Here is a 12,798-nt window from a genome sequence, read left to right on the forward strand (position 1 = left end):
TGTCTGAGGAGTATTTTCTGGGGCAGGCTGGGCCATAAGCTTCACATTATAGTCAGTCCCATTAGTTGGGAGTGTTTGCTTAGTGGGCTGAGTTGAGAAGACCCAAGGCTGAGTTTGGGCTCAGAGGAGAGAGTATCTTAATTAGCAATGTCTGGCAAGACGCGGAATTAGCTGACAGACAGTACGTAGCATGACTCCCACAGACTTCCTACCCTTGGCAAAGTGCTTGATAGCATGGCCTTTGGGAGTTCATAGACCTGAGGTAGGCCTGACTCAACCTCCCTACTTCTGAGCCTTGGTTTCCTCTACTACTACCAAAAGGCCCTAATAATAAATGCCTCATGGAGTTGTTTCTCTTCTTTCCCAATCTTAATTTATTTGCATAGGAAATAATCCTACCACCTTTATCTAAGAGGACAAAGGAAACTATTAACAGTAGCCATTCTGGACTTAACAGTTCAATCAATAAAGTAGCAAAGTATAATAGGGCAAGGGTTAGAAATCCTGGTGTCTGGCCAGGGTCTGCTTTTACAACTTACCCAAGAGCTCAAGAAATATGTGAGAAGAATTCTTATGCCTTCTGTAGGCTGAGGAGAATGTGATCACTGGAACTTATGAGTCATGGAGACTTTATTAGAGGCAGGCTGGTGTGAGTTGATGACACTCAAAAATCAGCAAGGTGCTGGGCACTGGTAACTTTTCTTGTAATCCTAGCTACTTGGAAGGCTGAGATAGGATCAAAGTTTGATGTCAGCCTGGGCAAAAAAGTTCTGGAGACCCCATCTCAACAAATAACTGGGCACAGTGGTATACACCTCTCATCCCAACTATGTGGGAGGCTGAGATTGGAAGCACAGAGGTTCCAGGCCAGCTCTGACAAAAAAAAGTTTGCACGACCCCATCTCAATGGAAGAAAGCTGAGCATGGTGGCACACACCTGTCATCTCAAAGACAGCACATAAAATAGAAAGATCATAGTCTAGGCTGGCCTGGGCCAAAAGCAAGACCTTGCTCCAAAATAACCAGGGAGAAAAGGGGTGGAGGTGTGGCTCAAGCAGTAGAGGACCTGCCTAACAAGCACAAAGTCCCAAGTTTAAACTCCAGTAATGCAAAAAGAAAAAGAAGCAAGTCCTGTCTGTTAGTCCTGGTGAGCTCTGTATGAGCTGTGCCATCAGGAACATGACACTCAATTTTTCTAACCATTACCTTCTCAATCTATAAGATGAGATAGTTGGAACAAAAAAATTTTGAAGAGTAATCTTCTGTTGGAGAAATGTATGGTAATTATCTTTGTCAGTTTTCCAACTTTCTATAGTGTTATATTGTCTTTACAGTAATGTTAATAGTATTAATAGTATAACAGATGATTTAACTTCTGTTTGAAATGTTAATTATCTCTTTAGAATTTACTTACTTCCTTCTCGTCTTATTTCCCCATTGCCTTTGATTCCCTCTCCTGCTTTTTAAATTTTTGGCGATGCTCGTATTCTTGTAAGCATGCACTTTCCTTGCAGAATGCAGTGTGTGAACATCATCGCCACACTGCGTTCATGATCATGACAGAGCTATGCCAGGAAACCTCCTGCCCCAAAATGTGTGTTTCTCGAGCATGAAATTTCACCTCTCCTCCAATGGCAGGATTCATCCCTCTGATGCCTGTTGTCTTTTCAGTTACAAATGCCCCTGGGAGGCACAGCAGAATCTGTCCCTAAACTTTGGTGCAGCTGAGTTTCTTATAGACTTGCCAGAAGTCAGGGGCGCCTGTGATCACACCAAGCCCCTGAGGGTGATGAGAAAGAGTTTGGAACCAGGAGGCTGCTGAGTTCCTTAGGACTGATTTGAGAGAATGACATGCCTCTCAAATCCCTCTACCTCGAAGCATATTTTTAAAAATTGGTTAAGTATCAACCATTAAAACCATCACATTTGTAGGAATTCATTGCTTAAAATTTTGTATTATAAAGAGAACTTGAATTTTTAAAAATCTTTACAAGTAATAAAAATCATACTACTTGGTCAATGTAAATGGAGTTCAGGTCTATGGTTTTTGCACTGATCTATAACATGGAGATGGTTGTTTTTGCTTGACCTCCCTAAATTTGGAAAGATGCAATTTGTAGTGTCTCTAATCTCACATATTTCTAGTTTTTTCTTTTTCATGTTCAAAATGCCATCCTAAGATCCAATACTGAATAAATGAATGGACAATTGTATATTCATTGTACATGTATACACACACACACATAAAACACCCACCTCACAGTCCATGTATCTTGTTTAAGTTGCTCTTTCGGAAAGATTTATAACATTTTGCTTTACAAAGAAAGTTTTAAAAAGAAAGAGAAAATGAAATGAAACAGTGACTGTTCCCTAGTACAATTATTCTGTCAAATACTTCCCTAGGGAAAGGAATTTGCTCTTATTGTGAAATAAATTATTATAGAAACCAGACTCCTGTGGTAACTTTTCTTTATCCCCAGGCAGTATTTTCCCACTACTGCTCTCAAAATTCACTTTTGGTGCTACACATATGGGAGTTTAGAAACAGTAGAAATTATATATCTGAATTTTAAATCTATTCCCATTTCTATAAATGTTAGCAGCTCCCCAAATTATCAGGGAGCAGACAATCATTTAGCAATGGCTTGCCCCAGAAATCCCTTGCTTGTCTTCTTCAACTTCAGGAAGGGAAAGAACTTCCCTGCACCATCCTTTGAACCTCTACAAATCAGAATTTCTAGCTCAGCAGCTGCCACTTGCCTAGAAAATTTGGAAAGACAAGGCCCGTTGGACTGCAGCAAAGGGCAGAAGTGGCCAAGCTTAGTTAGTGCTTCTTCTAAAACCCACAACTCAGCTCTCACTGGGTACATCAACTACCCACAGTGCTAGCACAAGCCCTCCGTGATTCCTAATTAGGCATTTGCTGTTCAATTAGTGCCCCATTAGCCTCACACCCTGTTAACGTCAAACCTCTGGACAAATTTCTCTTCACTTCAGCCATATTATGAATGGATAGAAGTTACCATCAATCACTGGAGTCCATGCCAGGTGAAACTCACTCTAAACTCATTTTAAATCAGCAACATAAGGGCAGTTTACATAAAATTGATTTGGGAAGGTCTTAACCCAACTACAGAGGAAACCAGATCTTTAGAAGGAGATTATTCGAGGGAAAAATCTGGAATATAGAGTTTAAGTAAATATTAGGCAGGGAAATGAAGATTGTGATCATATAAGTGCTTTATGTGACCCTTGGTGGTCAGAGGTTCTGTACCTAGCCTTTCTATGTCATGGAGCTTTCCTAGTAAACTAGTTGAAACCTCTTTTTGTGGCTTCCTCATTAACAGAATTTTCCATCTCTAAGTGAAACAATCACCACAAAATATAGCAACAAGGGATATTTATTGAGATCTTATTTTGTGCTGGGCTTTTGTCAAAAGGCTTTATATGTTTTAACTTGTTTAATTCACCCAGCCCTGACAGGTAGATATCATTCCTATCTCCATTTGATGGGAAAGAAAATTGAGGTATAACAGGTATTACTGCTAAGAGTAGAAAGCACGAAGTCTCTGTAGATCAGAGGCCCTATGTCTACATTATGGATCTGTCGCCTGGAAAAATCTTTAAATGCCAACAGGTTGAATAATAATAAGCATCCTTAGCTATCATTTGTTAAGCAACCACTATGTTCCTTTGGGCTGTGCATGTGTTAGTGAAAGTGTAGTCTATTTTCACTCTTATTTTTTTACCATTATGCTGACTCCTGCACACACAAATGAAACAAGGACATTGGGAAAATGAACTGGTTAAGAGCAAAACTTTGGGCCAAGAATGACAACTCATGCCTGTTATCCTATCTACTTGGGAGGCAGAGATCTGGAAGATCACAGTTCAAGGCCAACCTAGGCAAAAAGTTTATGAGCCCCATTTTAACCAACAGCCAAGCATGGTGCTATGTGCCTGTCATCTCAAGATACGAGCAAAGAATAGATAAAAGGGTTGAGGTTCAGGCTCACTACCCATAAAGAGAGAACCTGTCTCAAAAATAACCAATGCAAAAAGGTCTGGTGGAGTGGTTCAAATGGTAGAGTCCCTGCCTAGCAAGCATGACACCTGAGTTCAAACCCCAGTGCCACCAAGAAAAAAGCACACAAACAGTAGAGTCAGACCCAAGTTACATTTCAGCTCTGCCATCGCTAGCCATGTGACCTTGCATAAATGACTTGACCTCTCTAAGCCTCACTTATAAAAGGAAAACAATAGCACATACTTGTTGGGGTAGATTTTATGTTAGAAAAGTGCTCAGAACAGAGCCCGGTGCACAGTAAAAGTTAAATAAAAGCTGTAATTATTTTCCTCTGTTGACAGAGAAACGATTTTTTTTTAGGCAAAGGGAGGCTTACGACTCCACTCAAAATACAACTGACCACATGGTGGGTTTACACTAGGAAGCATTAAGGAACAATAGACTTTTCCCTTTTATGACTTTTGACTTAGTTAAGCCTCATCAGGCATTTCAGAGAGCTCATATTTTGACCCTCCATGTTCTCTGTATATTTTGTGGATTGAATGAAACAAACTCAGTGAAAGGTAAGGAAGGACTTCAGAAACAGAGAGGACCACTGTATAATATTAAAACATTGCAAATAATTTTCATCAAAATGAATACTAAGGCATTATATCCTTTTCTGTTGGTTCTTGTTATAAATAATACATCCATTCTGGTTGGTTGGTAACCTGCTGTAAAAATTGCCAAGTATTATGAATATTGCCCCTCTGCTTATGTGTGATTTTCATTCCTGTGTTTATTTTTGAAAACATACTAAACATAGGTTTGTTCCAGTTTTTAAATTGCTTTTAACACATTTGTAATGAACTTTTCCTGTCTTTAGATGTTCTTCGAAAGCATTATTTTAAAATCATCTATTCATAATGCAATGGAAAAAATACATCATGATTTACTTAACCATTCTATTACTACACAGTATTTGTGCAGTTTCCAATTTTTTTGGTATTTGAAGTATCTTTGTACATAAAATTTTGAGTAGGTAAAGCATTGTAATTTGAAGCACACATTTACTTATATAGCAAAAATAAAAATTTAATTTTAGAACAAGCTGTTACTTCTACAAATCACTGGATTACTTGGTTTGTTTGTGGGAATTCTCTACTAGGAATGAAATTCATAGCCACCTTACTTATATTATTAAATGTAAATGAGCATTAAAATGTGAAAATGGTAAATTGCTGTCTAACTGTATTATTGTTGTTACTTGTGACCGCATTAGTGTCATCAGCTGTTGGTATTACAAACTCTCTGGTTTCTATATTGACTTTAGATGAGTACTCATAATAGACTTATTCTTCACCTAAAGAAAGATGCCGCATATTCTTTTCCGATCCCCAGCTGTTGGTCCCACTCGTGCCATGTGACATTTTAACATAACTAGCACTTAGAGACATCACACGGAGCACATGGCTGGGTAAAGAGGAAACTGAAGGGACACCAGTCACCATCTGGTCAGCACATATACCTTGCTTTTTGGACAGCAACACCCTGAATTTTTGCCCCATCATCCCATGGGTTGGGTAGTGTGGATTGCCACTCTATGTACAGGGCAGGCATCAGCTACACAACCTACGCCATCCCCAGCCAGGTGCTCAGGTGTGGGCATTCAGCCCAGTGTGGGCCAATGAGACCCATGGTGTTTCCAGAAAAGTGACATTAGGCTTTGTTAGCAAAGCTATCAGAAAAGACAGTAACTTTTCCTCTAGATTTATTGGTGTGGAAATTTAGAACTTGGTGTCTCCAGGAGCTGGTGTCTCACGCCTATAATCCTAGCTTCTCAGGAGGAAGAGATCAGGAGGATAACTGCTTGAAGCCAGCCCCATGCAAATAGTTCACCAGACTGTATCTGGAAAAAAAACCTATCACAAAAAAAAAAAAAAGGACTGGCAGAGGGGCTCAAGCAGTAAGAGCGCCTGCCTAGCAAGCATGAGGCCCTGAGTTCAAACCCCAGTACCACCAAAAAAATAAAAAGGAGAAGGAGAAGAATAAGAACTTGGTGTCATTGTGGCATCATGAAGGGAAGGCTGAGAGCCCCCTAGAAACTATGATCTGGAGCCTGGGGGTGAAGTCAGTACTACACACAGCCAAACAGACAGAAGAAAAGTAGGTCAACTTGTAGTTCTGTAAAGATAACAGACTAAAGATAAGCTGGAAACCCTCCTAAAATATCTAGAAATGCTGAATATTCTTTAATGCAACTCTGGAGAGATAGAGAGAGAGAGAGAGAGAGAGAGAGAGAGAGAGAGAGAGAAGAGAGCAGAGTCACAACAGAAGTTAGATGAAGTTAGTTATTCATAATGCTAAGAAATAAACTAGGCTAAAGGTGGTAGAGTGTGGAAGAAAATACCTAAAGATTCCAAAGATCCCTCTGCTCAAGCCACCCAAGGGACAATGATTTAGTCAGTGGCAGCCAATTAAGTGATCACCACCTCTGTTTTTCCAAGTGGTCAAGGAGAGTTCATAGGCAATGGAGAGAGAGAGAACATCACTGCACAGGAACTGAGGAGGGGGTTTCAGAAGAGAAGGCAGTTGGAAAAATGCAAGAAAATCATTCCCAAGTCCTAAGAAATACATCTGTTTGGTTACCTGATAATATACTTTTTAGTAGTTTTTTTGAGGGGAAGTGTTTAGACAAATTTTTGCTATGTAGCCAGACTGGTGTGGAACTCACTCTGTAGCCCACACTGGCCTCCAACTCCATCCTCCGGCCTCAGCCTCCTGAGTACTATGATCACAAGCATGCACCATCACACCTGGATAATTTTTAGTACTTTTTGATGCTGATTCTCATATTTATTTCTGCAATCTTTGTCTTAGGTTAATGAGATTGAATGTATATGAGATAATTGATTACTTTCAGCAGATTGTATCTTAAATGCTATGCTGGTCATCTTGATTATGAGTTTAAATACCAACCTGGTGATGGATTCCCCTTTTTACTTGTTCCCTAAAAATTACAAAATTGGGAAATCAAAATACACCCCACATAGATTTTTCAATGTTTGGTGGAAGTTTATAGTGACATGGTTATAGCTGAGCTGGCATTTAAACATATAATCTGCTGACCTTGAATTCCAAAGCAATTTCTTGTCCCTTAAAAATTTGAAACATAGAAAAATTATATAAGCATCAATTATTTTTAATCATTTTTTGTTAAAATTTATCTTTCTCAATTTCAGTCCACTGGTATTATAACCCAGTATCTTTTTTAGTCTCATATTCCTTCATTAATATTCATTGAAAGTATCTGGTACTTCAATAAACCCAGACTAACTTTTTATAACATATTCATAAGTGTTACTTTTAAAGATTTGGAGCCAGTTCCACCTTCATTGAAAATAGTAATTGGTGTTTCATAGTAATGCAAGTGAGACCTCAAAGATGGGCTAAAGTAACTAATCAGGATGGACTTGAACTCATCTTAGCAAGGACCTACTCCACCGTGCTCTGCTGCAGAACATCCTTGAGTTAATCAACAGTCTTTTCACTGATGGAGGTTCAAGAGCTGATTACGTCAGTCCAAATCAGGATTTCTTAACAGGGGTTCTTGGCAAGGTTTTAGGAATTTTGAGAATCTCAGGATTTGGGGTGCTAGTAGGTGGGTGCACACTTCTGATGAGAAAGTTATCATTTTTATCATAGTGTCAAAGAGAGCTTTGATTATAATAGCGGTGTGATGGTGATGATAATAATTTTGAATCTCTAGACTGTGAAATGATACTCTGTATAGATTTAAGGGGTACAAAGGAGAAGTTTGTAGAAGCAGATAATTGTTGAAATATACTCATTTAATGAGTATATGGAGGTTCTTATTGTTCTATAGTAGAATCATTTTAAGGATAAATAAATAAGTGTTGTACAAGTCCTGGTTCACCCATCTCCTGCATTGGCTAGGCCCAGTCATGAGTCAGCTTCCAGGGCCAAGTGGTGGATCTCAGGGGAAGAGGAGGAAAAGGAAGGAGAGAGAGAGAGAGAGAGAGAGAGAGAGAGAGAGAGAGAGAGAGAGAGAGAGAGAAAGAGAGAGAGAAATGGGGAGGCGGGAGGAGAAAAAATAGTCAATAGTCAAAACATTCTGCAATAGTTCTGGACTATGGTGCATAAAAGAGTCAACTATAGTTCAGGTGGGACCTTAGGCATTCAAGGATTCCTGTTCCCACTCCAAATAGAAAATAGGTAGCCATGCAAGTCACACTAAGAACTCCTGGCACCAAAGGTGACCCAGACTCGGCCTGCTATGATTTGGATATGGCTTGATTGTATCCTCCTCCCCTCCCAGGCTTCATGTGTTGACATTTTATCCCTATTGTAAGGTATTAAAGTGTGAAAACTTAATCTAACTGTAATGTTTAGAGGCAGGGCAAGTGACTAAAATGATTAAGAACTTATGGTTAACAGGGTGGATCACCTATGACTGAATATGGTAGCTTTATAAGAAAAGGGAAAGAAACTGGAAGAGACATATATACACAGGCATAGTCTCTGGCTCTTGCCAAATGGGACTGTGCAACCCAGGATTCTACCACAAAAAAGGTCATGACTAGATGCAGCCTCCTATCTTGGACTTCCAGAATATGAGCCCAAATCAACCTGTCTTCATCATAGCTCACCCAGCTTATCTGGGTGAGCTATGATGCTATGTTACTGGCAACAGAACAAGGACTAATCCATGGCCTCCACTCCTCAACTTCCTGGAGTGTAGGAGGCTCTTAGGGTATGTAGAACACATTGACTAATGGGATACCCACTAAAACAACCTATTGATTCCATGAGGAATGTAGAGTTTAGGTGCCATCAGCTCAAAAACTTCTAGGGGAATAGGTCTGGGTGTGGCCTTTGCTCTGGCCTAGCTTTGGCCATGCTCCTCATATTTGATGTGCCAACCTCATCCCCACTCACTACCAGCCTCTCTCTCTCTCTCTCTCTCTTTCTCTCTCAGTTGGTTTCCTAATTGCAGACATCACTTTTCTAGCTCATTCTCTGGCTAGCCTTCATTTGGGCCTTCCTTTATTCATTCACACAGCAAATATTTACCAGTCCTAGAAGGCCCTAGCCAGAAGTTGTACAATTACAAAGAAAAAGTCACGGTTCCTTGCCTCTCATAGCTCATGCTCCAGGCCCTGGATACTTGCATGTTTAGCTTTGAGGTCACCAGGCCAGCACTAAAGAGTCCACTGTTCCTGAAAACATAAGTAGAAATTTGCCTGAAATCTAAAGATATTCTCAAACGCAAGAAGATTCAAGCACCTCTGAGTTACATCTTGGTTGCGTCACACTCCTGGTCAAAACCCAACAGTCTTACCCTACCCTGAGAACCAGACAATGTCTCCATAAAGGACCACTTCATGATACTAAAATATGCTACTTTTCAACAAGTCCACAGGTCTAAAAATCATTACTCCAAAGGATTGGAAGATGGCAGGGAACTCCCATCCCTACTCAGTTTTATATCTGTCATGAACAATGGACCACTTCACATTTTTTAACATCTACTGATGCCAAGCCCAGTGCCTCAAATCCTACATATCTCATTTGGTCCTCACAACATTCTTAGGAAATGTTTGTTTCTCCTTTTTGATAGACGGAAAACTGAGATGTGATTGAATTTCACGAGGGTAGTAGTGGCAAAGTAAAGACCAGGCTTATGACAAGTGTTCTATGTGTCTTACAGATATTTTGTGAAAATTATTTTTCTACAAAATTCTCTTAAGATGTCCAGATTAAATACATACATCAGATTGTGCCTCTGGGATGTTAACTAACCATCTGTTCACCAAGCACACGTGAAATATCCTGTGTGACAGGTTGCAAGAGTTGTAGAAGAACACCAAGAGATATTTTTAAGAATTCATTTATTTGTTCAACATTACAGGGCATCTACTACATATCAGATGAGATTGGGAGATTGAGTGGAAGCATCACTTTGGCCTTTACCACCTGTGCATGAAAAGAAGCTGTCAGAGGGAGTCCATACACTAAAACTCTTGGAATGAGTGTTAAACTTGCTACATTCTATGTTCTTCCATTCTGTGGATTTTCCACCTTCTTTTTTCAGTTGCCCCCCCAATACACACACACATCAGTCTCTAATAGAAGATTGCCAGAAGGTTGAGCACCTTCATAGCAAGTGTGAGGTCCTGAGTTCAACCCCTAGTACTGACAAAAGGAAAAAAAAAAAGAGGGGAGGGAGGAAGGCTGCCATCAACCACTTAAACTTCTGTAGATTAGTCTTGTCTAAAAATCATCTCCCAAGATTTTTAAAACTCTTATTTCCAGCAGGAAAAATAAAATAGTTCCTCATTAAGGGTATTCCAAGTGTTAGCAAGTGAGCTTGAAACTATAAATTAGAAATAGCAAACACCTTTTCAGAATTCCATTTGATCCAAAGAGAGATCTAGAGGAAAGGATGTTTGAGAAATGGTCCAAGACAAACCAATCATAACTCCAAGTCCATTGTCTCACCTCTTTCTTATCATACCTTCTTTATCTATTACAAGCAGCTGCCTTCTTGTTTTCCTGATATCTCCAGCATGATCTTAGCAGGATAATTATTTCCAGAATCTCACCTGTACTAAACTCCTAGAACAATGATTCTTCCCCTGAAGCACATTCCTGCAAAGGGGTGGTCCAGCTCCCCAGAGGGATCCCAAGGAGATATGTAGCTTGAGAAAACATTCAATTATGTAGTTTTATAGTTGAAAAATGAAAGGACATTATTTTCATAACTCAGAAAATCAAGTTCATTTGATTGTCTTAATTGATGAGGACACAGAAGACACTGATCTGCAACGGAGATGGTGGAGTTGACTGGGGGACAATAGGAGTTTACCATCCTGGCAGTGAAGTTGGGGACCTGGTGGGGGAGGGGTTCAGAAATATCAAAATAAAACCTAAGCTTTAAAATGTAGAAAAACATTGGCCTGCTCCATGCTCAATTTACATGTTGAATGAGCAAGTAATGTGCCTAATTTACATAATCCTCTTGATACTTCTATGGATTGAATGTTTATATCCACACCCCTACCCCAATTCTAATGCAGAAGCCTTATCTCCCAGTCTGATGACTTTGAAGGTGGATCTTGTAAGGTGAGGAGGTCATGAAGGTGGAGCCCTCTGGAATGGGATTAAAGCCCTTAAAAGAAGGAACAGAAGAAATGAGCTTCTATCTGTCATATGAGGACACAGCAAGAAGCCCAGCCTTCTACCAGCCAGGAAGAGAGCCTTCACCAGAACCCAACTGTGTGAACTCCTGATATTGAACATCTGGTCTCCAGAACTGTGAGAAATAAATATATGTCTGATGTTAAAGCCACCCAGTCCATGGTATTTGTTATAGCAGCTTGAGCTGGCTAAAACAGTAGTTTTCATACATGTGTTACTATAACCAGATCCCTTCAATTAAACTTTCTGCAACTCCAAAGGAATGAGCCATGGTGGCACAAATCATAACTTACCCCTGAAAGTTTTAGTTGTCTCAGCGTATTTCAGATTCTTTGGTACTCATCATCACACATCAAGAAGAAAGATGCCTGATGCCAAGACCCATAAGGAACAAAACCAGCAAGATCTACTTAAATGAATCAGAGTCTGGAGGGGCTGACTTGACCCTTTATGACTCAGGTGCTCTGGATCTGTGCCAATGGTACACAAAAAAAGGCTCCCTCTACAGCAAGGAAGCTTATAAGACCTAGGATTTTATGGAAAACTTGGAAGTCTTCTCTATGATGTCTGCTTCAGTCTCTTCAAAGTGGACCTTAAGGAAATACCTCTTCCCACAGCCTACCAAGAACTCCCCAGCAGCAGTGATGCCAAGGAAGAGTGTTCAGTGATACCAGGGAGTCTGAGCCATTTGTCATGAAAGCTGGTGTGCCGGCTTCCTTAGTGACTTGAGAGTGACACACCAAGACAGCAAGAGCCTGTTCAGATGGGTATGACTAACTGAGATGGTTCACAAGGAAGCAGAGTTGGAGGGTTTTGGTTTTTATTGTTGCATTTTGTTGTGTTTTGCTGTAAGTCTGAGGACAGAAATGCTAAATGAATGGACCAGCAGAACTTACAAACATCCAGAGGGGACTCATTCTGAGTAGAGCAGGAAAAAAGGTCCAAGCCAGATGAGGTGAGCTGCCTTCCTCCACAGCATGACAAATACAATGTGTCCAACACAGGTAGCAGGATGTGAGAATTCAGAAAACAAAGCTTCTAGAATGAAAGAGATAAATTTTCCCTTCTCTTAGGTCCACATAAAGTTCACCCTTTAAATTTGAAGGAGCATAGTAATCACCTTATAAACCATACCATGGACTGGGTGGCTTTCACAACAGATGTTTATCCTAAAATACAAATTCTGACTTAGTAAATTGGCTGGGACCTGGAACTCTACATTATTTTTGTTAACAGTGAGGTTTGAACTCAGGGCCTTGGGCTTGCTAGGCAGGTGCTCCACCACTTGAGCACTTTTTTTGCCTAAGTTATTTTTCAGAAAGACTCATGCTTTTGCCTGGTGCTGGCCTCAGACTGTGATTCTCCTACCTATGCCTCCTGTCTAGCTGCGCCACAGACCTGTGCCACCATGCCAGGCTTAGGACTTCAGGTGGGTCTGCCTTGAGTAGCAAGACAATATAACACTCTCAATTTTTCAGTCAGGCATCCTGAAGTAGGGGTGGAGAGGGCTGGAGGAAGAGGAGACGAAACAGAAGCTGAAAGATATTGATATTTCATTCTTTTGTATGTTC

Source organism: Castor canadensis, chromosome 2 (assembly GCF_047511655.1).
Source record: "Castor canadensis chromosome 2, mCasCan1.hap1v2, whole genome shotgun sequence".
NCBI lineage: Eukaryota > Metazoa > Chordata > Mammalia > Rodentia > Castoridae > Castor > Castor canadensis.